Here is a 17,479-nt window from a genome sequence, read left to right as displayed (position 1 = left end):
CACATTGAGTGAAGCTTGAGCCTATATGAGACCTCAAGTCCACCTCCACAGTGATACTCTTTCTTCAACAAGGAATAATAGTGTCACTCCCTTTGGAGGCCATTTTCTTTCAAACCACTATAGGGAGTGATGGGGTGATTATTGTCTCCTTTTCCATTTCTGTTCTCTTTGATGTGAAACAGAACACATATACTGCTTTTGTAATCTATTCTTTAAATACCTAAAATGATGTGGTTGAACATTTGAGATTCTCAGCAATAGAGAAATTCCTTTGCTAGTGGAGTGGGAAAGTGTTGCATGGACTTATAGGAATTTGTTAACCATGAGCTCCAGAGAACCTAGTCACTGCTAAAACGTTGACCCAATTTTAGAGGATAATAACTGTGGTTTGAATGAGAAATCTCCCCCATTGGTTCTGGGGTTGGCAAAGTCCTCAGTTGGCGACACTGTTTGGGGAGGTCCTAGTTGGAGGAAGTATGTCATGGGGAATGGCTTCGTACGTTTATAACCTTGCCTTACTTCCAGTTCCATCTCACAGCTTTGTGCTACGGTTAAAGATGTGAGCTCTCAGCTTCCTTCTCTGTCCACCCATGTCTGCAGCTCGCTGCTTCCAAGTCCCCCCACCCCCATGGTGGACATTTACCCTTTATAACTGTAAGCCAAGGTTGCTTTTGGTTGTGGTGTTTTATCACTCCACAATACAGTAACCCATGGCATGAGTGACTGGGATGAATTGTGAGGCCCATCCCATTGATGTAAGGACCATCCCATTGGTGTGAGAACCATCCCATTGGTGTGAGGACCATCCCATTGGTGTAAAGGACCATCCCGTTGGTGTGAGGACCATCCCGTTGGTGTGAAGGACCATCCCGTTGGTGTGAGGACCATCCCATTGGTGTGAGGACCATCCCATTGGTGTGAGGATCATCCTGTTGGTGTGAAGACCATCCCGTTGGTGTGAGGACCATCCCATTGGTGTGAGGACCATCCCATTGGTGTGAGGACCATCCCATTGGTGTGAGGATCATCCCATTGGTGTGAGGATCATCCCATTGGTGTGAGGATCATCCCATTGGTGTGAGGATCATCCCATTGGTGTGAGGACCATCCCATTGGTGTGAGGCCCATCCCATTGGTGTGAGGACCATCCCATTGGTGTGAGGCCCATCCCATTGGTGTGCCACCTCCTGTCAAGCCACATCCAGGGCTTTCTTTTGTTTGAGGTTCCTGGGATATGAAATGGATGTGGACAAACCAGCTGATTTCTCAAGACAGAGACTCTGAAGGTAAAGGGAAGCCCTGACAGGAGGCTCCCTTGGCCTGCAGAGGTGGGGGCAGCTGTCCTCTCACCCACCCCCAAACTGCTGTGGAAGAGAAAGGAAGAACATCCCAGCCCCAGCTGCATCTCAAGCCCTGTCATTCAGCAGTCTTATTTAGCAGCCATCAAGGAATGCCAGAGAGGACAGGCCACATGAGTTCCTTTTCTAAATTACTGTAGAAGGAAATGTTCTCGGCAGGACCTAGGAGCTGAGTGGGGGGAAATCCTGCTGTGTCTCAGAAGCTGTGCTTTGTGTTTCACTGACCTGATTTTGCAAACTTGGAGAACATTTATGAGTCCCTCCATCCCTTTTTTTCTTCCCTCATAATACTATAGTGATGATGATAACAATGTCGGCCACAGATAAGGCTCAGTGGGAGAGGTCCTGCTTAGCATCCTGGAGGAGCTAGGTTGGATCCTAAGCACAACAACAGAAATAATAAGAATGGACATCTTTCTTCAGGTTGTCATAAGAGTCAGAGGAGTTGATCCACGTCCAGCTCCTCTCTTGGTGCATGCCACAAAAAATATAGATTCCTTTTTTTTTTTTTTTCCAAGACAGGGTTTCTCTGTAGCTTTGGAGCCTGTTCTGGAACTAGCTCTTGTAAACCAGGCTGGTCTCGAATTCAGAGATCTGCCTGCATCTGCCTCTAGAGTGCTGGGATTAAAGGCGTGCACCACCACTGCCCGGCTATGCCACAATAAGTAAATGCCTTGCTGCCATGGCTCTTAATGTGGATATTACTGTCACGTTCCTCTTGTCCTTTCCTCTTCACCTGTGTGTGCAGAACTCTCTCTTTAGCCTCAGAGCCTTGTGAGCTTGAATACAACCAAGGAGATTACTTGATGACTTGGCTTCTGGGCCCAGCTCTTTGCTAGTCTCCTGTGAACAAGCAGGAGGATGCACAGTGCCCTCTAGGATGGACCCAAAGAGTAAGTTGCAGACTACTGATTGTGAGCAATAAAAATACAAAGCCTGGAGTTTTCTGCCTCACCTGTCTGCAGGTCTACCCTTCCCCTCTCCTCCAGCCAGCTCAGATCCCACCTCTTCTATGTGCCTTGTCCATTGACTGATGCCAGACATTACTTTGTAGCCTAAATGGTTGTATGTGTGCTCTTCATGGCCTTAGCTGAAAGAAATGTCTTAGAGAATTAGAATTTGTCTTGTATGTTTTCATGCACATAATCAATTAAGAGCTAGTAGTGAATGCTAAATTCAAGATCAGGTTGTCAATACAGTGCTAGATCTCTTCATGTAAAAAGGACATTTAAATCAAGACATGATGTACATTTTTAATCCCGGTACATGGAAGGTGGAGGCAGGAGAAAGGAGAGCTCAAGGCCAACCTAAGCTATGCACTAAGACCCTGCTCAGAAACAGGAATGTTGTTAATAGCGAGGCACCCACATGAGGTAGCGTCCGTGTCCCTGCTGTGTGGTGAGCAGAGCTCAGGAGAGAGTAAGGGGGGTCAAGTGGATCCAGGTATTTAAGAACTAACACTTTCCAGTTCACCCAGCTCCAGCAGAGTTCATGTGCAGCCTCAGTGATGAATTGGAAATGCAAAAGGCTGCTATTCTAACTGACACCAGTTGGGGGTAGAAAGAGGGCTCAGTGGTTAGGATCACTGGCTACTCTTCCAGAGGATCTAAGTTTGATTTCCAGGACCACCATGATAGCCCACAACCATCTGTAAATCCAGATCCAGCAGACCAGGCACACCTGAGATACATAGGCACACATGCCGGCGAAACACCACAAATACCTTTAAATATTCTAAGGATGCAAAGAGTTTTTAAATGTTTTTAAATCCCTCTAAGCTGGCTGTTCCTCCTTGGAGTCTGCTTATCAAGCGGGCTGTAGCTCACCTGGAACTCCACCAGGGCCAGGGAGAAGGGAAGCAGGAGGCCCGAGTTTCCTGTGGGGAAGTCCAGGCCTGAATGTCCTGTTTCCTTCTGCTCAATTGTTCATGGGAGGGAAGGCAAGCTGAGTGTTCTTTCTCCGGAAGCCCGAGGTACCAGCTCTTTCCGAAGCAGGAATAATGAGAGTGCCTGCCTTCTATGGGTATGGGGTGAGGTGAGGTGCGGGAGGCAGTGGTACATTGTCTGAGCCATTTCCTCCGTGTCTGCTCAGTGGCAAGGTTAGCAGGTTTAGCACATTGCTTGCTACGTTTTAAAAAAGCCTGTGTATGTCTCTGTCTGTGTGCATCCTTGTGTGTGTATATGTGTGCTCATGTGTCTGTGAGTGTATGCATACTGTGTGCATGTGTGTGTGTCACGTGTGTGTGGAGGCTAGAAGATGTCGGACTCCCTGCAGCTAGAGTTCTAGGCTGTCATAAGCCACTCAGTGTGGGTTCTAGGAAGAAATGCAGGTTCTCTGGAAGAGCAGCAAGGGCTAACCGCTGAGCTGTCTCTCTGGTCTCACTTCTGAACATTTTTCAAGTTCTTACAAAACAAAAACAAACACTCTGTACAAAGCTTCTTGGAAAAGTCCAAGTTTGACTGACCAGAGTGTCCCCAAAGTTTCCAGGTTTCTGCGTCACCAGGAAAGGTCCCACCGAGGACTGAACAGAGCAGAGGGGCAGCGCCATCTCTATTCTGAACTCTGCCGCTGGCTTTTCTCCAACACGTGTGTGTGGATGCTAGAAGTCACCCCCAGTTCTCTCCAGTACCCTGTCTCCTGAGGAAAAGAGTGAATTCAAGTATCTCTCAGTTCGATTCCCAGACTGCACTAGCTAACAGCTGTCATCTTAGAGCCAACATAATGAGTGGTGGGTACTAGATCCAGACCCAATCGCTCGGAGCCTAGAGTTGCTAAACCAGCCTCTCAGCCTCCCTCTGCCGCAGTTCTGAAAAACGGAAGTACTGGATAATGCCTGTCGGTGGCGCTGTTGTGGAGACTAAATAACTGAGTACTTCCAGAGCGGCAGAACCACGCCTGGCGCAGGGTTTTGAGGCAGCAACAAAGCATCCTTGGCAGCTCTGTTCTGAACAGATGCCTTCTGTGTTGCAGAATCCGTGATGGTCCCTACCTTGAAAAACAACTTCTTCCTGTCTCTTATGATTTGGGGGCGCTTTCCATATGCCTGTGACTCAGGCTGCAAGAGAAAAGGTAGAACACTTTTGCCATTGTGTTGTTGACCATTTGCCCTCCTTTATTTTTGCCTTTCTTTCCCATTTGAACCCCAGAAACCTTTGTACCCCATGGCTTCTTCCCTTGCCTTTCCAAACAAAAGCTCATCCTGTTTTCCTAAGGCCTCCCCCCACTGCAGTCGATACCACCCCCACGTGCACACTGCAGAAATTGCTGTGACCAGTTAATGTTTAAAATAATGTTCTTTGCCTTTTTACTACACCAAGACGAATCACGGCTTTCAAAGAACTTACTAACCAGACAGGAGGTGGAAAGCATCCCTACAAACAGGCCTTTAGGGAGGGAAGTTCTGTGTCAAAATTAATAAATACTTAGATAAAAAGGAGAGCCGGACTGTGGTGGCACATGCCTTTAATCCCAGCACTTGGAAGACAGAGGCAGGAGGATCTCAGTGAGTTCAAGGCTACCCCTGTCTACCAAGTGAGTTCCAGGACAGTCAGAACTGTTACACAGAGGAACCCTGTCTCGAAAAACCACACACACACACACACACACACACACACACACACACAAAGGGTGAAAGCCCCAGTTGTCTTATTGTTATAGGGGAGAAAGGTCATTAACTATAGCACCTGACCTTCAGACATGCATGTCAATCTCCAGTCAGCGTTAGCACACCAACAAAAGGTACAGACAGACAAAACACCTCTTTGCATCACCTCTCAGTTCCCCTCAGCAATGATAGCTTATTTCCAGCTGTGTTCAGCAAATGTCTTGGCACCTTCCCTTTCTCCTTCCCATTCTCTCCTTATGGAAACTGGAGCATGGGGAGGCATATTCGTCCTTTGAGATGGGCCTGGAGACCGGTTTGTTTCACCTGACTTCACGTCCCCAGCATCCTTGCCAGGCAATTGCAGCGACTTCTCTGGGACTTTCTCTGTCTCAGTTCCTATTATTTTACTTATCAGCTCCAAGCCTTCCAGCAGCCCCAATTCACAGCCCTCTCCATGGTCCTCTGTCCCCTTCAGACCTGGGCACCTTCCTTCTCTTGTCTTATCTGCTATTGTTCTGTCCATTCCAGCCCCTCACTGCCTAGCTGAATTTTTGTGACCCAGCAAGGGCTTTACTACCCCAGGCTCCTGGCACTTGCTATTATTTCACCTGAAATATTCTTTCCGTGCATTGTCAACCCCATGTCTTCTTGCAATGCTGCCTTTTCAGTGAGGCGTTGGGATCACGTGGTGAAAAATGCTAAATTCCCTCTCCTCACACTTCGAGTCCCTGTTCCCAGAATATGCTTCTTTTTCCATAATACCAAACACCTGCCAACACGCCTCTCGATTATTTAGTATCTAGCCTGTCTTTTCCACCTGAGTACAGATTAAGGGTTTTTTTTTTTCAATTAAAAAAAAAAAACTTAAGTATGGGGATGGATCATTTGCCTGCATGTATATCGTGCATTGTGTGCCCATCTGGTGACCTTGGAGGCCAGAAAAGGGCATCAGGTCTTCTAGACTTGTAGTCACAGATGTTTGTAAGCTGCTGTGTGGAGGATGGGAATCAAACCAGTGCGCTCGGGAAGAGCAGCCTGTGCTCTTAACTGCGGAGTCACGTCTCCAGCCCCTGCGTGGGGTTTGTGTTTGTTCTGTTCTGCTGTCTTTACTCTCTAACTGTGCGTTTATATCCAGGCCTGTGCACAGTAAATACCTCCTGAAGAGCTCGGTGCATTTCGATGTCGGAGGTTCACATAGGTTGACTGTGTAGTCTAGAAGGGCACTTTCTTTCCTCCAGTGTTAACAGTGCCCGGGGGTGGGACTAGGGATAGTCTTCATTTATGACCTCTGACTTTTCTGAATATTTTCTAGTAGTCAGATATCTTATAATCATATATAACAATAAAAGTGTTGTTAAAAAAAAAGCAGCAGAAAATGTCCCAGAAAGTGGGTCGACATGTACGTTTGATCCTCTCTGTTGACAGTTCCCTTAACAGAAGCACTTTAAAAACTGGAACTTGCCTGACATAGGTGTCACACACACTGGAGTAGACCCAGCACTCGGGAGGCAGAGGCAGGTGGATCTCTGTGAGCTTGAGGCCACTCTGGTCTGCAAAGCAAGTTTCTGGACAGCCAGAGCTGTTCACAGAGAAATCCTGTCTCAAAAACCCAAAACAATACAAAAGCTGGGATTTAGGACTGAATGTGGGTGGTGCATGCCATTAATTTTCTGCAGGAGTCACAGAAACAGATCACATGGGATGAGGACTTGGTGGCGGGTGCACGTGTGTTGGAAGCCTGGCTGACAGTCCCTGGGTGGATTCCATTGTGCCCGCATGTTGTCTGTGGAATGCAGACTGTAGTAGTGCTCACCTATGGTGTTCTGGACACCTGTCCTTTGCGATGCTGGGGGCCAGCACAACACCCCACAAATCCACAGAACTGTCTCTAGTCACCTCCCAGGTTATACTGTCTAGGAGCCTAGGAGCAAAGTCGCACTTCCAGCAAAAGCACACCCAAAGATTGAGGCGAGTCATTAGAGGAATTTCCTTGGTGTGGATCATCTGGTTGTTCCTTATTAAACAGCTTGTTGTTTGTACCCATAGTTAGCTTCAAGGTGACATAAATACCTCTGGGCCTGTTATTTCCTATACACACAGAGGCAATGAGAGAAACGTGCTACTTGAAAGAGATGCCCTCTCATAATGAAAGTGGAGCCTTTTTTTTTTCTTTTTTGAAAGTGGAAAACATGCAGAATGCTGCATGCATGTGCCTGCGGGGTGCAGCATTGGATGGTGCAGTGGTACTACTATGGCAAGTAGTCACAAATGAGCTGGCACACAGCTGCAGCCAAGACGCGGCTCCCATTATGACTCTTACCAGGCAGTGCACAGGTGCAGCCTTAAGGCTTGTGAAAACACTGAGCTATGCACAAGACGGTGCCCGGACTATCGCACGGGCTTCCCCAAGGCTAATGAGGTAGGTGTACGGACATGGGAGCCTCTAGCTGTGGCTTGCTTCTGGGGATAAACTAGTCAACTGGGGCAGCAAGGTTTGAACTGGGCAGTCTGGCTCCAGAGACCCTGTTTTCAGCCACTGAGCGATCAACAGCCTTTAAATACCTGACCTATTTTTAAGTAAAAAGAACGTCTGTGTTATTACAATGGCTCCCTCATGATGACAGAAGCTTGGGCATGGACAGCAGGAATTTCAACGAAGTGAAAGCCCTTTGACAAGTGCATCATTGATCCGTGAGTGGGTGGTTTCTGTCAAGTGCTGGGAAGGCAGCCAGGCTGCAAGGAGTCAATGGAGGGGGGAACGAGTGGAAATACAATGTATGTATCAGTCCTGGGAGTTCGGCAATAGCAGATAAGAAACAAATAGGACTACAGCAACAAGAAGCCAGCCACACAGTTTGTTTTTTACCCCTTTCCTGGGGTGATGAACATATCTTGGGAATAAGGAAAGGGTCTGCCGTTAGGGAGAAGAGAAGATGCTGATGGGGAGGAAAGGGAACTCAGATTCCTGGGATGGGATGGTGTTCAGCACATTCACAGAAATAATTTTTTTTCTATGGTTTGGATGATTTCCAATTAGTCCAGGGTAGACTATTCTGGAGCCAGTGATTGGCTCTCCAATGGCCTGGACCTGTGATTCCCCGGAATACGCGTTCTCCTGATGTGGATAGTCTTTAACTCATTTGCTGGGTTTGATCCCACTGTTGCTGTCACGCAGACTCGTGGTCTTGGATGAATCAGTCACTTCATATATCCGAGGGTGTTTTCACATAGATTCCCTAGAACTGGAGAGACAGTTGGTTGTGAGCCTCCACATGGGTACTGGGAACTAAGCTCAGGTCCTCTGCAAGAACAAGTGCTTGTAACTTCTGAGCCATCTTCCCAGCCCTGATCAGCCACATCCACATGTTCGACTCTGAGAAATCATGGCTCACCATAAGCTTGTTACTACAGAGCAGCGAATTGTCCTTCCCTGATTGTACACGCCCACCTGTTATTAGTGGGGCTTCAGGTCCCCCCCCCACCCCCGTGCTCAGTTCTCAGGAAGGAGAATCAGGCAATGATCTGTGTCACTACTCATCCACTGTTCGCAATATTTAGGAAGTAGAATTTTCCCTGGCAACCAGAGCTGTAAAATTCAACTCAGCTTAGAGTGGCAGCCGGGTCCAGCTTTTTGAGATTGTTATCTGCAGAGTTCTCTCTCAAGAATGGAGCAAACAGGGTACAAAAACAAAATTGCAAAAAACAACATCTGCTACAGCTTTAAGTAAGTTTATGGTTGTTTTTGTGTTGGGCCCCATTTATAGATAGCCTTGGCTATGTGTGGCTCCCTGCCACCCACAGGCTGCGGATTGGCCATGCCTGCTATGGGAAGGCACCAAACAGGAAAATGAGGAGCTTAGGTATCTGTGGTGTTGATCAAAGTGTGCCCACAATCAAAACACAGGGCAAGAGTCTGTGACAAGTATCTCTCTAGGGTGTAGCCATTTGGAACACAGTTTGAGGGGTGTGGAGGGATGTGGTTACTGGGCACTAACAGGCTGAAAGTGGTGTATGGTTTTACTGTTGGATACCAAGGAAAAGCTTTGTGAGTCACGCTTGTGTTGGGGGTATATGTGTTGGGTACGCATGCCCAGGCCAGAGGAGGATGACCACTCTGCCTTATTCTCTTGAGACAGGGTCTCTCAATGAACCCGGAACTAGTCTGACATCTGGAAAGCTCTAGCAATCCTCCTGTCTCTGTCCCTACAGCACCACAGTTGTGGGCACTCATACAGCTGCGTCCAGATTTTACATGGGTGCTGAGATCAAATCCAGGTCTTCATCCTTGCTCAACAAGGGCTGTCTCACCAAGCTGTCTCTCAAGGCCAAGTTAGGCTTTACCCTTTGTGCATGGTGTCACTCTAAACACTGGCTCATAAGTGGTACAGTAGCGCTCCCCTGTCCTCTGTGTGTGTGTGTGTGTGTGTGTGTGTGTGCGCCTGTGTGTCTGTCTTTCTCTGCAGCCTTTCTCTATTTTTGTCTCTGGAAAAGTGAAATTTAGCCGAATTTTCCCAATTTGGACATTAAAGAGATTTGCAAAAATACCTTTTGGTTTTGGAAAGTGTAATTATACTCTCATGAAAATATTATTTATGTCTTTATGGAATTGGTTTTTATTATTTTAAATAAATTATCATTGAATAATATTCTCTATGACCCCTGGGTATACCTGCAATAGAACATGTATTTGTCATGGGTGAAGCCCTAGGTTAGATCCTTAGTACCGAATAAACAAGTTTGTTATCCATGTCAGTTCCTGATATGTTAAGTAGCATCAGATATAACTTGGAAGAAACTTAAGCCTTCAGAAATCATCGTAATTTTTAAGAGATTATTTTTACCAGAGGAAAGAACCCATCAAGAGTGATCAAGAGACACAGCGTGATCATATTTGTTATTTTTGTGGGTAAAGCCTATGTAGGCTCCCTTTACCGCAGCTTTGAACCAACCCATGCGCTTGTGTCTGTTTCATTGTCTCCTCTGTGGAAGCTTGAGAACAGTAGGATCTGGAGTCTGTGTGGCATTTGGAGCTCTTCAAGACGGCAATGCTGCTGGAGTGACCATCTCGGGTTCACACAGAAACCAGCTGTTTCCCAAGGAGATAGGCAGAGGGTCCTCTGCACAACGCAGAGCGGGATGAAGTGACCATGGAGGTTCTGTCTGTGGCTCAGATAACCAACAGAGTTGCTCCTCACCAGATCCAAAGTCACGAGGTTGAAGTCGTGGGGAACAGATACATGAAGTGGGTGTGGGAAGGCAGGAGACGACATTGGCCCTCTGTCAGCCTGCAAGCCGTTGGAGGAGTCACTAGAAATTCACACTCTGGGCATTGGAAGCCGAAGCAGCCACCAGCTCCAGCTTGTAGAGAGGGTTTGCTCAAAAAAAAGCACGCGGGAGGGCAGCATGGGAATGGAAATGCGTGCTTCTCACTCCTGTATTCTGACTCACTGAAACTGATCACTCTCTTCCCTGTGGGGCCCCTTCCCTCCACTTTCAGCTCCACAGTTCAGATATGAATTCCTCCCACTTGTCTTTTAAAAATTCATCTTGTAAAGGAATGGCAGGGTGCCTCACTGTTCAGTCTCCCATATCACCCTGAGAAAAGAAAGGAGGTACCTGGGTCAGAGCCTTCACCCCAAGGAACACTCCTGTAAAGCAGGGCTGGACGAGAAGAATGGACGGAGTCAGTAAAGGCTGTCTTTATGGAGCTTCTCAGGCCATACCTGAGGTTTAAAAGCAATCCTCTCCATCTCTCTCCTCCTCTCCACCCATCTTCCCTTCTGCATTCTTACTCTCCCCCTATACTGTAAAAGGCTCTATGTGCTCTCTGTCGTGTTCACTGTCTTGGCATAGGGACGCAGAGATAAACTGTGTGGTGTGAGGAGAGTGGAGATGAGCAGGTAACCTAATGATTGTAACAGGCTAAAAGAGATACTGGACGGAAAGGATGTGTAAAGTGCAGAGCAGCCTGGGATGGAGGCAGAAATGGGGACGGTGCTTTTCTCCAGCTCTGAGAGTAAGAGTGTGATGTGCATGTGTGCATGTGTGTGTGTGTGCATGTGTGTGTGTGTGTATGCGTGTGTACATGTGTGCACGTGTGTGTGTGCATGTGTGTGAAGGCCGGAGGTCAACCTTGGGTATTGTTCCTTAGGTGCAGCCCACCTTATTTTGGGGCAGGAACTCTCACTGTTCTGAGACTCTGTTATTAGGCCAGGCTGGCTAGCCTGGAAGCCCCAGGGATCCTCCTGCCTCCACCTCCTCAGTGCATAGAGCTCAAGGAAGAACCTCCAAACCTGGGTTCTGAGGAATGGACTCAGTTCCTGGGCTCACATGGCAAGAACCTTAGCAACTGAACTGTCTAGGGGTGGTGGTGAGAGAATCAAGTGTTCCAGGCCCTAGAGATCACATCATGCACCCAGGATCCCATGTGCCGTGTGGTACCCCACAGCCGGCACCACCCACCTGTATAGTCCTACCTTTCTCAAACACCAGACAGATTGACAAAGATAAGTAGGGAGAGGAGAAACAGGCAAGGGGATGTGTTCGTGGTCTGTCTGGTTTTTCCTTTTGGCATGCCAACGAACAGAAAAAAATACAAAGTTTGTGGACCTTCTAGGTACCTTTACTCATGTTTCTGTTCTGAGTTATGTAGCTTATATATATGGCATGCATGTCACATGCTCAGACTCATATCAGGGCCCCAGTCTCTGAGGCAGGACTCCCTGAGTCAGGAGGGGTTTGCAGCTACTCAGCTCAAGACTGCTTTCTGCCCTAACTTGGGTTGAACCTTCCCACTGCTTCCTTTGAACTTTGGCTCCTATTACTAACAAATGACACAACTCCAGCCCCCTTCCCCCTGCCCCCACATGTCCTCTGCTGGGTTTCGAAAGTGCAGGCATTGATGCCTTATCTTCTCCACTTGCCTGACCCTGACTGACAGTACAACCTTGCACCAGTTTGATACAAGGAAGCCAACCTCATGCAAACAAACAAACAAACCAACAAAAACACCCATTTGGTCACAAGCTTGCAGAAGGGCCAATAGGAGCCCGTCTGTCTTGGAACTCTACTCTGGACAGTGGTTAACTCACCTAGCTGTTCAGCTTGGGAACCTTCAGAACTATGGATGCCCCTGCTTTCCTTTTGGAGACCATGCTCAGCCACTGGTCTCTGATGATGATTTCATTTTAAATAAGATTCCTTCCCATCCTTTTCAGGGGTGGGTAGCACCACAGATTAGAGAGGCAGAATGTTTGGCTTTCAGTCTCAAAGTAACTAGTCTCTGTACCTCTGTGCCTCAGTCTACTCGTTATGAAGTGAGGATAGTGATAGAGTAGTGGTGGCCTCAGCTGAGCTTTGTGAGGCCAGGAGAATCAAGTGAGTTGATATTTGCGATGTGCTTAGAATGCTACATAGCCCATACAGTAACAGGCTACCACAGGTTAAATCAATAAACTGTTTACTTTTAACCTTCCAAGTGTGAGTGCTGTTTGCCTGTGTTCTTTGTGCGTGCTTGCACATGTGTATGTGTGTGACTGTGCATGCACATATGTGTGCATGCGCATGACGCCAGAGGTCAGTGCTGGGTGTCTTCATCAACTGCTCTCCACCTTATTCTTTTAATTTACTTGTGTCTGTGTTTGTGATATGTGAACGTGTTTGTGTGGTGTATACACATGCATGCAGGTGTGTATGTGTGTGTGTGTGTGTGTGTGTGTACACAGATAAAGAGATTGATTGATACTAGTTGTTTTCTCAGTTGCTTCTCTGCCCCTTTGTGTGTGTGTGAGAGTGTGTGTATGTGTGAGTGTGTGTGTGTGTGTGTGTGTGTGTGAGAGTGTGTATGTGTGTGACATGGTCTCTCACAGAAACTGGAGTTCACCAGTGTGGCTGGACTGGCTGACCAGTGAGCCTCAGATCTGCCCGTCTTCTCTGCTTCCCTGATGCCGGCATTACAGTTGGACACCTCGACACCTGGTTTTTTATGGAAGTGCGGGGGATCTGAACTCGGGCCCTCATGCCTGTGACAAGCACTTTACTGACTGAGACATCGCCCCAGCCCATTGCCTCACCTCTTTGCTTCTCTCGAGGTCTCTGCCACTGGACAGAAAGAGTGGATTTAGTGAAGAAGAGGAAAGCAGCAGTTTGAGGTTGAATTGCATCATTTTAAATCCTGACTCCTTCACTGAATTAGAGGCTAAAGCAACTATTTTCTGTGCCGCTTGGCTCCTTGGCCTGTAAAGATATAGTTGCACTTGTTTCTAGGGAACAGCTGTGGGCAGTGAGCTCTGTGAAGTTCTTAAAGTGTGACATCCAGTAAGTGCTCAACAAATTTCAACTGTTGTCATTGTCAAGCATGAAGGAAAGGGGTACCACATACCACACAATTTTATGCAAGCCACAACATGGGCCTTTTTTGAAAAGGGGGTGTTATGCAATACAAGTTGACCTCTGACTCAATATGAAACCCAGAATGAGCTTAAACTCCCGGTCCTCTGGCCTCCACCCCAAAGTGGCATATACCACCATACTTGGTGCAAGCTAAAATTTGACCAGAGTTAGTACACTGAGCAAATGTGACCAGCAAACAGTCTTTTCATGTAACCACAAGTCCTGGTGGCTTGTGAGGTGCCAAAGAGCTCAGATGGTGTGTTTAGGGGCCTGGTGCTTCTTGCTACAGTGTGAAGTTGGGCAATCCGGTAAGTCCAGACTGTAGTTAACTTTCTTCTTTTTTCCTCTCCTCCTAACTCTCTTTTAATGATCACTCCTTGAGCACCTCCTCCTGGCTGTCCCCCATCGCACAGTTCATGTGTGTGTAGTGAGGCCTTGGGAATTCAACGGTTACTGTGGAGGCACAGAGTAGGGGAGGAGTGGGATGCCGAGCTGGGGCTGGCATCTGGTGTGCGCTCAGGTGTTCTTACATCCCACCATTGTAGGTCTTAGGCTTCCCCAGAACGAAGCAAGACAAGGGGAGAATGTTCAAGGTTACTCATTCTGCTTCCGCAGTGGAGAGTGAAGCAGGACTGTTTCTTTCTCTGTGAATTTCTGATACTATCAGCAGACTAGTCATCCAAGAAATTAAAGCGCAGAAAGCAGGGACTACCAAGTAGACTCAATTAAGATCTCTCCTTGATCTTGTGCTCTCTTCAGGCCTGCACAATGTGCATTTGACAGACGGAATTCTTTTGTCTTGGACAACACTTCCCAACTGTGCTCTGCAGAGTGCATTTTCTTTAAGCTGTTAAGAGTGTTCCAAGCCCAGAAATTAAATTGTTGAATGTTTCTTTTCTGAAGACCACCTCCAAGGTCTTAACATTCTAGCATACTATATGCAAGCTCCCCTCCCTCTCCTCTCTCTCCCTTTCCCGTCCTTCCTCCTTCCTCCTCTCCCTCCCAGCCCTCTTATAATCTAGGTTGAACCTACAACTTGCCATGTATTCAAGAATGAAATTCTCCTACTTCCACCTTCCTGGTTCTGGGGTTACAGGCATGCACCCCCACACTGGGTTTACTCAGTGCTGGGGTTAAACCCAGGCTCCATACAAGCTAGGCAAGCAATGTGCCAACTGAGCTACATCATAGCCATAGTCAGGATTTCTGAGAATTTAACTACCTTGTTCCAGTAAATCTTGCAGTATTGCCTTTCTCAGAAACAGCCATCTGGGGGAGCTATCTAGACTTCCTTGGTGAAAGGGTGTGAAACATCAGGTTTCGGGTGGCCGGAGTGCAATCTCTGGAGGAGATGTTGAATGATGAGTTGGTCTGGGTTCCTGCTGGGACAGGAGGACTACTTTATCCTCATGTTCAGAATAAACAGAGATGTCTTTGTGCCGCAGCTGTGCACCCTGCCCAGCATGGTTCACTTTGTCTGGGCTGGACACTCTGGCACGGGCAGAGCCAGCTGGTTCTTGGGGACAGCAACATCTTTGCTTTGACAGCTTTCATTTTCTGTTCCTGCAACATTTCCCCCATTCCCCACGTCTGTCAGAATGGATGCATTGGATGAGAACACTTCTCTTTCCTAAACAGTTCTACCAACTGCCCCTTCCAAAATTGCGAGGTAAAGATTACTGAAATTGAGAAAGACCGAGGAACAGCAAATAGAATAATGTGATTGGTGGTTATTTCTGTTTCCAGGAGGCTGTGAGACCTTGTAAAAGGGCTCAACCATTTAAAAGCTCAAAGTGGTTTTCTGTGAAATGGGGGTAGGGGTAACGACAACAGTCATTTCGCAGCTTGTCCAAGGCGTGAGGTTCTGCTAGCAAAGTCCCCTCAACAGTGTCACATACTGCATGGGTGTTAGTGTCAGCTACACTTGTTACATATAGGTCTCGTATTTGTGTGTATGCAGGAGCGAGATGAAAAGAGGAAGGGGGATGTGGAGATGATGGCTCAGAGGTTAAGAGCAGTAACTGCTCTTCCAGAGGACCCAGGTTCAATTCCCAGTACCAGATGGCAGCTCACAACTGTCTGTAACTCCAGTTCCAGGGGATCTGACATCATCGCAAGGAGTATATACAGGCAAAATTCCATTGCACATTAAATAAAAAAATGAGAGAGAGAGAGAGAGACAGACAGACAGAGAGAGACAGAGGGGAAGGAGGAGTGAAGGAGGGAGAGAGCCATATAGAGTGTATATTATACAGAGAATATAAAAGGAATTCTATTTATGAAGGAAACATTAGATCAAATGAAAAATTATTATATTTTCTATTAATAGCATCTCTTTTTATCTAAAGAGACAACTTATCAATGGAATTCTGGCCAAAGTCTTAAAAAAATCTGTATTACAGGTTCTGTGTTCATTAGTGTTCTAGTTTATACACCAGTCTCTGAAAAACTCAGCTTGAGTTGATCCGCTAAGTGTATCAGATGGACCCATGTGTGTCATGGTATCTAGCATACTAAATGGTGGCTCTAGAGTGGTGTGTGGGCTTTGATATTGAAGAAGGTGACCCAGATTGCCTTCAGGGTGTGTGTGTGTGTGTGTGTGTGTGTGTGTGTCTGTGTAGACCTGAAGTTCACATTGGGTATCATCTTTTGTCTTCACTTTACTTTGAGGCAGAGCCTCTCATGGACCCTGGGGCTTCCTGCTGGTGTAGATAGCTGGCTTACCCTGGGGCCCCTGAGTGCTGGATTGCAAAAGGGCCACTGCACCTGGCTGGCTTTTATGTGGGTTCAGAAGATCCCCAGCAAGAGCCTTATCTACTGAGCCATCTCCCCAGTCTTCCTAAGCGAGTTTTGATCAAGCTTCTGACTCACCTAGATGAAAGCTCTGGCTGGGGTTCTACCCCAGGAGCCACAGAACTTCTTTCTCTGGTTGTTCTTTGCTTTCTTCCTCCTTTTCGCTCTTTTTTTCCCCCAAAACAGATATGGGCAATTATGAACAAACTCTTGTTTGTTCCATCTGTCTTTGTATGTATCTGATGCTCAGATCACTGTCTAAGGTCGTTATTCATGCTATGGTTACACAAGTTTTAGAAGTGGGGAAAATATGAATGTCATGCTTTACTATGAAGATGACTATTTTATTTATATTTTTGAAGCAAGATCTCATTATATAACCCTGGCTGTCATGGAACTCACTATGTAGACCAGGCTGGCTTCAAAGTCACAGAGATCCACCTGCCTCTGCCTCCCAAGTGCTGGAATGAAAGGCATACACTACTATACCAGACTATCTCTATCTATCATCTATCTATCTATCTATCTATCTATCTATCTATCTATCTATGGCTTACTTATAGAGGTCTCCTTAAACATTCTTATTATTCATAATTTCAACACATATTAGACTGTGAAGAAAAACTAGAATAAACTAAAAATACATTACAGTGTTAAATTGATAAAGGAACTGGGATTATTTATCAAGGGAAACAAACACAGACAGTAGACACATTAAGTTTTCTTATTTGGGATCAGGGATGTAGCTCAGTTGGTAGGCTGCTTTCCAGCCAGGTACAAAGCCCTAGGTTTGATGATTCCTGACATGCATAAAACTGGAAATATCTGTTACACCAGCACTTAGTGGGTAGAGGCAGGAAGCTGAGGAGTTCAGGGTCATCCTTGGCTGCATACTGTCTTAAGAGGCTGCTTGTTCTCGGCTGCTCAACCCTGAAATAATCACACAGAAGCCATATTATTTGCAACACTGTTTGGATAATAATAACTTAAGTATATTTCTGGATAACTCATATCTTAAATCAGTCCATCTCCATCATCTGTGTATGGCCATGAGGCTGTGGCTTACTAGGTAAAGTTCCACCATCTGTCTCCGGCAGGGCTACATGGCTTCTCCTCACTCTGCCTTCTTTCTCCCAGCATTCAGTTTAGTTTTCCCTACCTCACTCTGTTCTCCCTGCTCTGCTATAGGCTCAAAGCAGTTTCTTTATTAACCAATGGTATTCACAGCATACAGGGGGGAATCCCACATCATCATACTGAGTTGAAGACCAGCCTAGGTTATATAAGACTGTGTCTCAAAAGTATCCTCTTTCTTTGAGTGTTATGCCTAATA

The 17,479-nt window shown here is 46.7% G+C and overlaps 1 protein-coding gene across 2 annotated transcripts in view; it reads left to right on the top strand.

The window, feature by feature from the left end:
- Positions 1–17,479, top strand: part of Prr5l (proline rich 5 like) — a 179,232-nt gene that overhangs the window by 72,117 nt on the left and 89,636 nt on the right. The window lies entirely within an intron of this gene.

Source organism: Microtus oregoni, unplaced genomic scaffold (assembly GCF_018167655.1).
Source record: "Microtus oregoni isolate MIOR12 unplaced genomic scaffold, Mior012 000031F_ref0000149, whole genome shotgun sequence".
NCBI classification, from domain to species: Eukaryota; Metazoa; Chordata; class Mammalia; order Rodentia; family Cricetidae; genus Microtus; species Microtus oregoni.
This window is presented reverse-complemented; position numbering and strand designations above follow the sequence as displayed.